Here is a 13,198-nt window from a genome sequence, read left to right on the forward strand (position 1 = left end):
TGCCCCTTTTCTGTTTGTCTATACAGGTAACCCACAACCTTAGGCGGATAGGTACAGTGGAGGACTCGACGATGACCACCCATTCTTATGGTTTTGTTTTGTTTTATGGTTATTAAGTTTTGGCATTGAGGTTGTATTTTTTGGGACTTTGGACTCTTTAAAACTGTTTGACGTTGGTTTTGGGTTTTTGGTTTTTTCTTATTTATAACTGTAATGGTTTACCAAAAGCAAGGGTTTTCTAGAATCTTAAACGGATTTTCTGGCCACAAAAATTTTACAAGCTTCCGCTACTAATATGTTTTATCTCTAAATGATTAAAAGAAAGAAAAGTCTGAAATTAATAATAGCGATAAAGGCTAATAAACTGGAAAGGTTTTAACTTAACGACAATAATTTTTCAACCCATTTCATGTGACACTTCCAGATTCGGCCATAACTTCTAGGTCGAGTTGGGGTGTTGCATTTAGTGGTATCAGAGTCAGGTTGCAAAACTCGACTGTGGATTTTGGGTTCCAATAATTGGTTTTAAAGAATTGGTTTTCAAATTATTTTAAGCACTCTAGTTAAGTGTGTGTGGTACACCGAGTCTCTAGCGCCGATCCTGCAAGTATACTAAAACTTAGATAGATTATTCTGAAATACTGTATATAGTTATTTTAAAAACACTACATTTGGTACTCTCTAAAACTGTAGTGAAACAAATAGAGACTGAAACTTATGAAAACGTTACCAAACTTCTGATATTATTACATAAAATATTTGCTAATAAAAAATTGAAACTGATGCATAAATTTCTTAATGTAGATAAACTCTGAAATTACAATGAGCGCAAGAGGTATCCGTGGACGTGGTACTCTGAGGCCATAGGAAGGCTCTAGCTGAGTCCTCATCTCTAGGCAGCATGCCAAATTTGGACACTAGTGAAACACTTGTGTCACCTGCTACTGAGACTAGGTCTCAGAGACGTTCGGTTTAGGACGGCGCATTGTCCCAAGCCATGTTGAGGATATTGGAGAGGGTCGCTGGACCCAGTTCTGGATTTGGGGCCGAGGGTCGGTAACTGAGCGACTCCGGTCCAATAGAGCTGAGTTATTTAGAGGTGTCACAGGAGTCGCCCCTAATGTGGCTGAGTATTGGTTGGAGGCCACTGAGAGGATTATGGATGACTTAGACTGCACTCCTAAGCAGAAATTGAAGGGTACAGTCTCCTTGCTTCTTGACGAAGTATACCAGTGGTGGTTAACTATTATGGAGGGCACTCAGCCTGATTGTCTAACTTGGGAATTTTTTAAGACCACATTCCAAAGCAAATATATGGCGGCTAGTTACGTCGATGCCCGTAGGCGTGAGTTCTTAAATCTCACACAAGGTGATTGATCTGTGGCCGAGTATGAGACCAAATTTCTGAGGCTAAGCCGCTATGCTCGAGGTATGGTGGCGTCTGAGTATGAGAAGTGTGTTAGGTTGAGAATGGCCTAAGAGATAATCTAAGGGTTTTGATTCCTCCGTAGAGGGAACGTGAGTTTTCTGTCCTGGTAGAGAAGGCGAGGATCGTGGAGGATGTTAAGCGTGCGAAGTGCCAGAACAGAGACAGGGAGAGAGGTGAGAACAAGAGGGATTAAGAACCTTCGAGTTCTGTGTAGAGGCCTAAGAAAAAGGCCAGGTCTGATGGGCCAGTGAGAGTGGGGGCTCTTGCTACTTTAGTTGGGATATTGCCTTGTGGAGATTGTGGGTGATGCCATCCGGGTGAGTACTGGAGGAGGACTGGGGCGTGTTTGAGGTGTGGGTCTCTTGAGCACTGTATTAGAGAGTGTCCATAGCGTGTGGATCAGATGCAAGCTTAGAGAGCAGTTCAGCAGCCACCTAGAGGCCGTGCACAGGTTAAGGGTAGTAATGGTTTAGGCCGTGGACAAAGAGCACCGGGCAGAGGTGCTGGTCAGACCGAGGTGAAGCAGCCTACTTTGGTTTATACTGCACATCACCGAGAGGACAGAGATGCTCCTGACATCATCACTAGTACATTCCTTATATTTGATGTACCTTACTTTGCTATGATAGACATAGGATCTACACATTCTTATATAGCCTGTTCTATTTCCAAAAATCTAGGGTTATCGGTTGAGAGTACTTCTAGTGAGGTTACTGTGATAAGTCTGGTTAGACAGTCTGTTCAGGCTAGTAAACTGTATAAGGATGTTCCGTTAGATGTGCAAGGGGAGATATTTCTGGCTAATTTGGTGGAGCTTTCATTTGGGGAGTTCGACCTGATTCTGGGTATAGACTGGTTGGTGGAGTACCGAGTCAATTTGGACTGCGCATCTAATAGGGTTATTTTGAGGACTAAGGATGATGTGGAGGTGCTGATGATTGGTGAGCGTCGAGACTATTTTTCTAACGTGATCTTCGTGCTGGTGGCTAAGAAATTGGTCCAGAAAGGGTGTGAGGCGTACTTGTCCTATGTGAGTATTTCTGGTTTTGGGGACTCTTCTGTTGGGAACATCAGAACAATAAAGGATTTTCTAGACATCTGTCCTAAGAAGTTACCAGGATTACCACCGAATCGGGAAGTGGAATTTGGGATTGAGCTTCTTCTGAGTACAGCTCCAGTGTCCATCGCTCCCCACCATATGGCAGCAAAAGAGCTTACTGAGCTTAAGGCTTAAATGTAAGAACTTCTGGACTGTGGCTTCATCCGTTGTCTAAACCATTTTTTTATTTGAATAAAATGGGGATCAACTTTTAAAATAAAGTGTGGAGTCGCCACCAATATTTTTGTTTAGGTGTGATTGGATCACCTAATAAAATATTTTATTCCATTTAAACAATTTTGGTCTACGTAAATTTAAAAATGGGTTCGGGAGCCGGTTAGGTATGAGGAAGGGTTAGCACACTCACTACGCCCAAAAATTGGTACCAGGTTGATTAAGTGTTGTCTTTATGTCCAAAATTTTAGAAAAAATTTTGAAAATATGGTTCCTTTTAAAACATTTGAGTGGTTCAAGTTGGTCATCAAAATTCTCTCGTTTCAAAGGTATATAGCATCACATCCAGCATGATTGGACACGATTCCTCATACATTTAAAAACACGATTGATTTTTGACCTCCGAAAGCTTATACGTTAAAAAATTACAAAAGGATGTCCAATTATTTAGTCCAACGAAGAATTGGAACCCAATAGAGTAGGGCATGATTCTTCGAATTTCCAAATATTGAACATTGCCTTATTTGAAAATTTTTAAGTAAACCATTGTAAACTAGCTCAAAAAACCTTAATTTTACTTGTAATAAAATGGGATAATTGATTTTAAAAAAGCTAAAAATTATAATGCAGCATTTGTAAACTAAAAGAAATAAAAACATGGGATAATATACATGCATAAAGTACAAACGTGGTGACTAAAGATAATATAAACCTATTTAGCCAATCAAATCAAACAATTAAATATAACAAATCTAAGAAAAATGTAACCAACTTTCCAAGCATGGATAGAGAACAATTGATATAACAATACAAAAATAATATACAACAATAATATATAACCTAATTTAACACAACCAATACGAAATATACAAAACAAAATGGAAATTAAAACCAATATGGTATAAGACAATTTCAAAATAATGACAAACTGATGAACACATAATATATAATATATAAATTGATGAATTGATGAATTTAAAATAATTTGTAATAAAACTAGGGATATATACATAACCATTAAAATAAGTGTTATATAATGAAGATTTTAAATCAAATAATATACAAAGTGCTAAAAACATTTGTTAAAATACATACAATAAAGGAGAATTTAAATAATATACAAAATATGAAAGGTCAGCAAAAATACATAATAAAATATAATCTTAAGAAATACACATAATAGGTTTACAAAACATATATATAAATGGATTTAGAAGCAATTATTTGTAAAAATAGCATGAAATTAATAATGCATATAAGATTAAATGAATTTTATCATAAATTATATATGTAATAGATTTTGAAAACATAATTATATATACAAAGAAAAAACTAGATGTATAAAATAACGTGGATTTAATAATTTATATAAATCAAACATATGTACCAATATATATGTATAATAATAATTTAAATAATACATAAGATACGTAGGATTTTCCTTTGAATAACAAAAATATATAATATGTGAATAGATTTAAAAGAAATTACATGTATAAAATAACATAAGATTAGTAATATACATAGAATAAGATTAGCTTTATCATGAATTATATATATATAATAATAATGTATAAGAATATTTTATATAAAATATTATACGAAATATTAAAATGATATGATATAAAAGTTTTACAATAATGACTTTAAAAACAAAATATAATTATCAAAGTAACTCAAAATATAAAAAAATTAAACAAGAATTAAAAATGAATGTGAAATGGATATTTAAAAAAATAATGAAAACAAGAATTAAAAATGAATGTGAAATGGATCTTTAAAAAAACTCAATTAAAATAAAACTAAAATGAAAGGATAATTTATAAATAAAATAAACCTTTGAAATCAAAATAAGGACCAACGCGCAATGCGTACAGATGTGCAGGGACTAAAGCTGGAAATAAAAAAGCAGTGTTTAGGCGCGGGCTAAAATGCAATGATGCGAAAATCTCAGGGACAAATTAAAAAAATAAAAACAAATAAGGCCTAATTGAATGACCATGCGAAAGGGAAGGATCAATTGCGCAAATGTTCCCTTTAAACAGAATGCGCGGATTCTCCTGGGTAACCGGATCGGGTCAGATCAGGCATGGCTTATACGACACCGTTTTCGAGCCATTGAAAAAGGCTTAAAACGACGCCATTTTTGCTCCTTTATAAAGGCTAAAATCAAGCCTGATTCGGCTGAACCAAACCCTGGCATCCCTCTTTTTTGATTTCCCCTCCACCTAATCCAAGTCTTCTCTCCTAAGCGCCGATCTGCCCCTATCGACTGTGGCCAACAGATTCGGGCTTCGAAGGACGATAATCTCAGCCATGAAATTCCCTCTCAACTCTGATTTCAACCAAACAGATGGAATCCCCAGTATTTCCATAAGGTAAATCACTCGCTTTTTTGTATTTTTCAAATCCTTTAAAACTCTAATGAAAAACAAAATGAACTGAGTTGAAAATAAAAAAAAACTAAAGAACCTTTGAATCAGAAATCACCTTTCAATTTTAGTGGCTTTTTTGTATTTTAGTATTTCGTAATCCCTAAAATCAGTGTTTGCAATGGCTTGTTATAGCCAAAAATAAAATATAAAATTTACAAATTTTCCCTTTTTCTCCTTTATCCGATTGCTGTTATTCTGTTGCTGTTATTTGTGATTTTCATTTGTTGCAGGTATGGAGCCAGCTGGCTGATGGCGCACGTGGGGCACGCACGGAGGCGAAGGTCTTTGAAGTCACTGGAAACCGATTCTGTATAAGGGAAAGGAACCTTAGGGTTTCTGCTGAAAATTTCATTGGTGCATTGGGCTTGGGGTATTTTGGGTTGTTTGGGTTAATTGGGTTAGGTTTAATTTAGGTTTGGGCTTGTAATGGGTATTGGATCTCAATTTTTGTAAAAGGGACATTATTTTTATTATTTTATTTTATTTTTGGTTTTAGTTTTGGTTTTGGTGTAGGCCTGGGCAAATTGGGCCTATTACATCTGTCCTAGTGTGTCTTTATGGGGAGCACCAGTACTGTTTGTTAAGAAGAAGGGTGAGACCATGAGTATATGCATATATTATCAGCAGTTGAACAAGCTGAACATTAAGAATAAGTATCCACTTTCGAGGATCGACAACTTATTTGATCATTTCTGAGGGGCTTCTGTGTTTTCTAAGATCGACCTCCATTCAGGATATCATCAGTTGAGGGTTAAGGAGGTGGATGTGCATAAGACTGTATTTAGGACTCGTTATGGACACTACGAGTTTCTAGTAATGCCTTTTGGTCTGACTAATGCTTCAGCCACATTTATGGATCTAATGAATCAAGAATTTCAGCCCTATCTGGATCAGTTCATCGTGGTCTTCATCGACGACATTCTGGTATGCTCTAAACTGAGGATGAGCATGATGAGCATGATGAGCATCTTAGAATAATGCTCTAGATTTTGCATGAGAAGTAGCTCTACCCTAAATTCAACAAGTGTGAGTTCTGGCTAGGTGAAGTGAGTTTTTGAGGCACGTAGTTTCTGCTGAAGGGATCTGAGTCAATCCTAGAAAGATTGAGGCTATGTTGGATTGGAAACAGCCCAAGAATATGTCTAAAATTTGCAGTTTTATAGGTCTGGAGGGTTATTATCGGCATTTTGTAGAGGCTTCTCCTAAATCACTGCTCCATTGACTAAACTGCTGAGTAAAGGGGTTCTTTTTTTTTTGGACAGGTACGTAACAATTGAGCTTCAAGAAGCTCAAGACTATTTTGACTCAGGCTCCTGTTCTAATATAGCTTGAATCCGATAAGGAGTTTATGGTATTCAGTGATGCATCACATGTTGGTTTGGGATGTGTGTTGATGCAAGAGGGGAAGTTGTGGTCTATGCATCCCGTCAACTTAAGACATATGTGGCAAATTATTCGACGCATGATCTCAAGTTGGCTGCAGTAGTCTTTGCATTGAAAATCTGGAGACACTATCTGTATGGTGAGAGGTGTATCGTCTATACCGATCATAAGAGTCTCAAGTATCTCCTTACTCAGAAGGAGTTAAATCTTAGATAGCGTCGTTGGATTAAGCTGCTTAAGGACTATGACTGCACGATATAGTATCATCCGGGTAAAGCCAATGTGGTGGCTGATGCTCTAAGTCATAGGGCAATGACTGATTTGAGGGCGATGTTTGCTCGCCTTAGTCTGTTTGATGATAGGAGTCTGTTAGCCGACTTACAGGTTAAGCCAATTTGGATTGAGCAGATTCGAAATAAACAGTTAATATATGAGACTTTGGGTGTGCGGTTCCTTCAGGTTGAGAGTGGTACTACTATAGGTTTTGGATTGAATAGTGATGGTGTTTTGTGTTTTGGAGGCCGAATTTGTGTGTCAAATGATTCAGATCTGAGACATTCGATTCTGAGGGAAGCACGTAGTAGTCCTTACGCTATGCATCCTAGCAATAATAAGATGTACCGCGATCTCCGATAATTGTACTGGTAGTCGAGGTTGAAACGGTGAGGTTACAGACTTCGTTTCTTGATGTTTGATGTGTCAGCAGGTTAAGGCTGAGCATCAGTTACCTTCGGGTTTGCTGTAGCCAATTAAGGTTCCCTTATGGAAATGGGAATATGTGACTATGGATTTCGTTAGTAGGTTACCCTTGACACTCACTAAGAAGGATTCTGTTTGGGACATCGTAGATCGATTGACCAAGTCTCCTCACTTTATTCTAGTTCGAACTGACTATTCTCTGCAAAAGTTAGCGAAGTTGTATATTTCTGAGATAGTTAGACTGCATGGGGTTCTAGTGTCGATTATTTTTGTCAGAGATCCTCGTTTTACATCTCGGTTCTGAAAGAAGTTACATGAAGCTCTGGGTTCAAGATTGGACTTCAGTACTGCGTTCCATCCTCAAACAGATGGTTAGTCTGATAGGGTGATTCAGATACTGGAGGATATGCTTCGGAGCTGTGTGATTGATTTCTGAGGTAATTGGGAGGATTATTTACCACTGGCTGAGTTCGCCTATAATAACAGTTTCCAAGCTAGTATTCAGATGGCACCTTACGAAGCTTTGTATGGTTATAAGTGTCGCACTCCGCTATGTTGGACTGACTTGGGTGAACGTCGAGTTTTGGGTCCTGAGTTGGTTTCTAAGATGGAGGACAAGGTTAGACTGATTTGGGCTCGTCTGAAAGCTACTTCTAACAGACAGAAAATGTATGCAGATTTGAAAAGGCGTGAGATTGAGTATTCTGTGGGGGACTTTGCTTTCCTTAAGGTCTCTCCGTGGAAGAAGGTTCTCAGGTTCGGTCATAAAGGTTAGCTGAGCCTTAGGTTTATTGGACCATGCTGGATATTGAAACGTGTGGGACCAGTTGCCTATCAGTTGGAATTACCCTCTGAACTAGACCGTATTCATGACGTATTTCAATCTCAATGTTGAAATGATACTGTTCTGATCCATCTCATGTCTTCTCAGTTGAGGAGATCGAGGTTAGGCCGAACTTGACCTTTGAGGAGGAACCGGTTCAAATTCTGGATCGCAATGTTAAGGTTCTAAGGAGGAAGTTCATTCCATTAGTGAAGGTGTTGTAGCAGAATCATAGCACTGAGGAGGCTATGTGGGAACATAAGGACTCGATGTGTCAACAATATCCTCATATGTTCTGATCAAGTAAATTTTGAGGTCGAAATTTCTTTTAAGGGGGTAGAGTTGTAATGCCCCAATATTTTTATTTCTATTTTTGGTTAATTTTGACACAAATATGTATCTACTTCAGTGGTTAAGTCTTCTAGGAATGTGTGAGAGGTCACAAGTTCAAGCCTTACCTTTGGTAAATTTTGGTATTTTTCTAACTTAAGCCTTATACTTGCTCAGTGGGTTTATAGTAAATTGTTTGTAGAATCATATCAGAATGAGCCTACTGGTTCAAATGGTAAGGGAGTCTGTGTGTTGTGTGGAGGTCCTTGTTCAAATCCTTCGCAAGTATGGGTATTCATTTTTCTCGACTTTGTGCAAGTGTTTCAGTGCAGTTGAAATTCTGAGTAGGGGGTTAGTGGAGATAATTAAGGGATTTGTTGATGATATCTTTCTTTTTGGGGTTTTAATTTATTTTCTCTCTCTTTCAAAAAAAATCCCTAAAATTTCTGACGCCAATTTATTTTTCTCTCTAACGTTTTCTTCTCACTTCTCCTTTTGTTGTCACTTTCAAATTTTTGGTTCCTTCTTTTGGTCTTTGTAGTTTCCTAATCAATAGTTATTTCTATGTCTAGTTTTGGCGTTATCTGTAAGTGGGTTACTTTTGCGACTCTTCCTATCATTTTTTGTTACAGGAGGTTGAAACGTTGTTGTTATTATGGTGTAGGTGAAGTCGACAAATTATGACTTTTCATTTCATTAGTGGATCGGTGTTGACAGTGTTTCTTTGACATCGATAAGTCGAGAGTTTGGTCGTATTGTAGTTTGCAAATTAGTATTTATAGTCGCTAAATCGATGTTGGTATACTGTTCTTAGGTCTTGGAAGGCTCGGGAGTGGTTTTGAGTCAAAATCAATACCAAATGTGTTCCCAAAACATAGAAAAATAGGATTTGACGAAAGTCGAACTTGCAATCTGTCTATGCCACATGGCCATGTGGTAGGTCGTGTGCGATGACACGACCGTATGATCAACGAAGGCCAGGCCGTGCACAAGAAAAGGCTGTGTGAGCCACAAGGGCTAGGCCAGACTTGGCGTGTGAGCCCATACGGGTGTGTGATAACTGGGCCAGGCAGTGTGATCCACACGGGCAAGGCCAATCTGGACGTGTGGGCGACAAGGGTGTGTAGGCCCATTGTACTGAAATTTTTCGTAGGATCGCACGGGTCGTTCTAATTGACTGTAGGCCTACCGTAGGGTCGGTAAATGTTATTTAACCGTATAACCAAATGATCAGTTAGATTGAAATATAGTTATGAGCATGCCTATGTTTGTTTATCTGTTGTCTGTTTATGAAAGCATGTTAAGCATGATTTATCTATTAATTCTGTATGCATGTTCTGTTACTATGATTAGGGTGGCATGATATATATTAGAGGAAGTGTTCTGAAAGGCAGATTATGCCTAATATCTGGTAGCACGGCTGCGTTATATCTAATATGTGCCGCATCGGTACAGTGTGGTACGTAGGGCTTGGTAGGTGTTTTAAACCTCACATGGTGTGTAGGGATGGTCAGAGATAGTGTATAGAGGATGGGGGTATGATTCTGATATCTGATTTGCATATCTGTAACTGTATCTGTATCTGACATGGGCCTAGGAACAAATATGAATTTGACTGATTTGTGATATTCTGTATTTGTACATGCTTAACTTTACTAGGTTACACACTGAGTTTACGTAAACTCACCCCTTCTCTGTTTGTCTATACAGGTAACTCACAACCTTAGTTAGATCGGTGCAGCAGAAGACTCGACGGTGACTACCCATTCTTAGGGTTTTGTTTTGTTTTATGGTTATTAAGTTTTGGCATTGAGGTTGTATTTTCTGGGACTTTGGACTCTTTAAAACTGTTTGACGTTGGTTTTGGGTTTTTGGTTCTTACTTATTTATAACTGTGATGGTTTGCCAAAAGCAAGGGTTTTCTAGAATCTTGAACGGATTTTCTGGGCACAACGATTTTACAAGCTTCCGCTACTAATACGTTTTATCTCTAAATGATTAAAAGAAAGAAAGCTCTGAAATTAATAATAGTGATAAAGGCTAATGAACTGGAAATGTTTTAACTTAACGACAATAGTTTTTCAACCCATTTCATGTGACACTTCCGGATCTTGCCATAACGTCTAGGTTGAGTTTAGGGTGTTACATATTTTCAATCAAACAAACCCTTAGTACATCATTCTCAGTAGACAGGCTTGATATGTTCTTTTTAATCTAATAATTATCAATTCTGTTACAATTGTATTCTTGCTAAATTTATATTATATAAAAAAGAATAATAATTTATTTGGTCCTTCAATTTTACAAAAAAAAATTACTTTAGTCTGTCATTTGATTTTTCTTCATCTTTTAGCCCTTAAACTTACATTGTTTGTCAAATCATCCCAAAATGGATGAGAAAGTTACAGTTTGTTTACAGATGTGGTGGCATCCACTTGTATGCCACGTGTGTCAGCAATTAATTAATTTTTAGAATTTAAAAATATTATTTTAATTTTTATACATTTTAGTAATGTTAATAATTTATTTAATAATTTTTTGAATATTAAATATTAAAAATTAATTAATTGCTAATGTGGCATTCACATATATGTCACATCAATAAAGTTGATAGACATTAACTTTTTCATATATTTTGGGGTGATTTGATAAATAATGTAAGTTTAAGGTCTAAAAGAGGCAAAAAAATTAAATAAATCGCTAAAATAACTTTTTTTTAATAAAAATAGAGAACCAAATATATCATTATGCCATAAAAAAATTCAACCTTAAAATTATTAAACCCTAATTCAAAAGGTGAAGGGCTAAACCGTCGTAAAATTTAAAATGATTCTGTTTCGCTTACTTTTCTTTAAAGGTGATTCTCTTTTTCTTTCTTTTATAAGATAAAGGTGATTCTCTATTTCTCTTTGAGAATCAAGTATTATTATGTAACAATTATGTTAATCAGTATGGCTTGCCCATGCTTCGTATTGGGGGTAGTTGTTTGTTTTATCAAATTATAGAGTAAAAATTTGAATATTAAAATATACTTTAAATATATGTATTTTTTGTACATTTGAAATTTAGTATATATGCTTTAATTTGACATAATTAATTTAGTTCATGTAATTGACACCCTTAATTATTTTGATTAACATGATGATGAAGATTTTTTTTAAAGAATAAGGGTCCATTTGTTTGATGAAAATGGTTTCAGAAAATGATTTATAGAAAATGACTTACTTTTCTAGAAAAGCTAGTATTTTCTATTATTTGGTAGATTTTCTGAAAATATTTTATAAAAACTATTTTAAATGAAACAAACATATATTGAAATTATTGTCTTCTCATTATTTAATTGAGTTTATTTTATATCCATTAAGTTTATATTTTATGCAATGATTTATTTATAAATAAATACATCAAATTAAATATTATAAACTAGTGCCAAAGAAAAGGATTCAAAGAGAAAAAATCAAATACAAAAAGAAATTCCTAGTTTAAGAAAATAGATTACATAAGAATATGTATACACAAGAATACATAGTTTAGACACATCATCTATGCACAAAAGTTCATAATTCCATTTCCATACCAATCATTTACATCCAACTACTATGTTAAGATGATTATGACTTACAACAAGAAAGGTAAACAAAGAGACGAAGTATACAGATAACTAAAATATTTAACACATACAATCATTCTTATTGTCAATGGGCGCATTTGGATGGAAGATAGAGAGAGCACGAGCAAACTCTTCGAAACCTATAATTCCATTATACTTTCTATCAAACAAGTCAAATATCTGCAATGAAATCAAAAATATATTGACAGCAACTCAAGCAATATTATGCTAACAAGAATTATTCTTTCAAGGATGGAGACATTATTAATTAACATTAGATAAAAATACTTGGTCAGCAAATAAACTCTCATTTTTGTTTGTTTTGAATAACTCTAATTGGAACTCCTCCAGTCAAATAGTAATAAAAATAAAACTTAAATATTACAAAGATGAGAGTGAAAGAACCAACTCAAGACAAGGAGTGATCATCAAGCCAAAAAACTTGACAAACATAACAAAAGATATCAATTATATAACAAAATGGGAACTATGAAAAAAATCAAAGACCTTGTTCATCAACCCATCATCTATAACAGCATTGCTTATCTTCTTGAAAAGCTCATAAAGTGCTTCTATTTCATTTACACTAACTACATGAAGATTAGCAAAAAAAAAAATCAGTAGAATGACTCTAGAACTAAAATAACATAGACAAAGACTGAACAAATGTTAAATCAAGTAAAAACATTAAATTTATCACATAAGAAATATAGAAGAATATTTAAAAAGAAAATAAAAAATGATAACATACAAAGGTCACTCTTGCAAGAAGTTTAGGATCAACAAGACCTCTTGATTGCTTGTACAAATCATTATTACATCTTGCAGTACTGAAGCAAATAAATGCTTCAATCTGTCTACACACTGCAACATGATATTCTCTTCACATCAATACACACCATATCTAGGCAACAGCAAAAGAGACAAAAAAATCCCATTCATGTCATTCTTTCCATACACTCGATCATTCTAAAAGCAAACAACAAGACTAACCTTTTAACCATTTCCTGATTTTGCTGACTGAAGACCAAATATTGGAGTTGGAATCTGATAAAGCCGGAGACCTCAAACTCAAAGTGAAATCATTATCTGTCTTATAAAATCAAACCATGATCTTAACCTTTTAACCTACTTGAATTTTCTTTTATCCTAATAGATTTAAAAGCATTCCCTAAGTGTTTTGTAATACCCTTACCCGTATTCATTGCCAGAATAA

At 35.5% G+C, this 13,198-nt stretch overlaps 1 pseudogene; it reads right to left on the minus strand.

Annotated features, from left to right (window-relative positions):
• Nucleotides 1–12,042: 12,042 nt before the first annotated feature.
• On the minus strand, nt 12,043–12,855 carry LOC108455172 (calcineurin B-like protein 3; annotated as a pseudogene).
• Between the last annotated feature and the right edge of the window lie 343 nt (nt 12,856–13,198).

Source organism: Gossypium arboreum, chromosome 9 (assembly GCF_025698485.1).
Source record: "Gossypium arboreum isolate Shixiya-1 chromosome 9, ASM2569848v2, whole genome shotgun sequence".
NCBI classification, from domain to species: Eukaryota; Viridiplantae; Streptophyta; class Magnoliopsida; order Malvales; family Malvaceae; genus Gossypium; species Gossypium arboreum.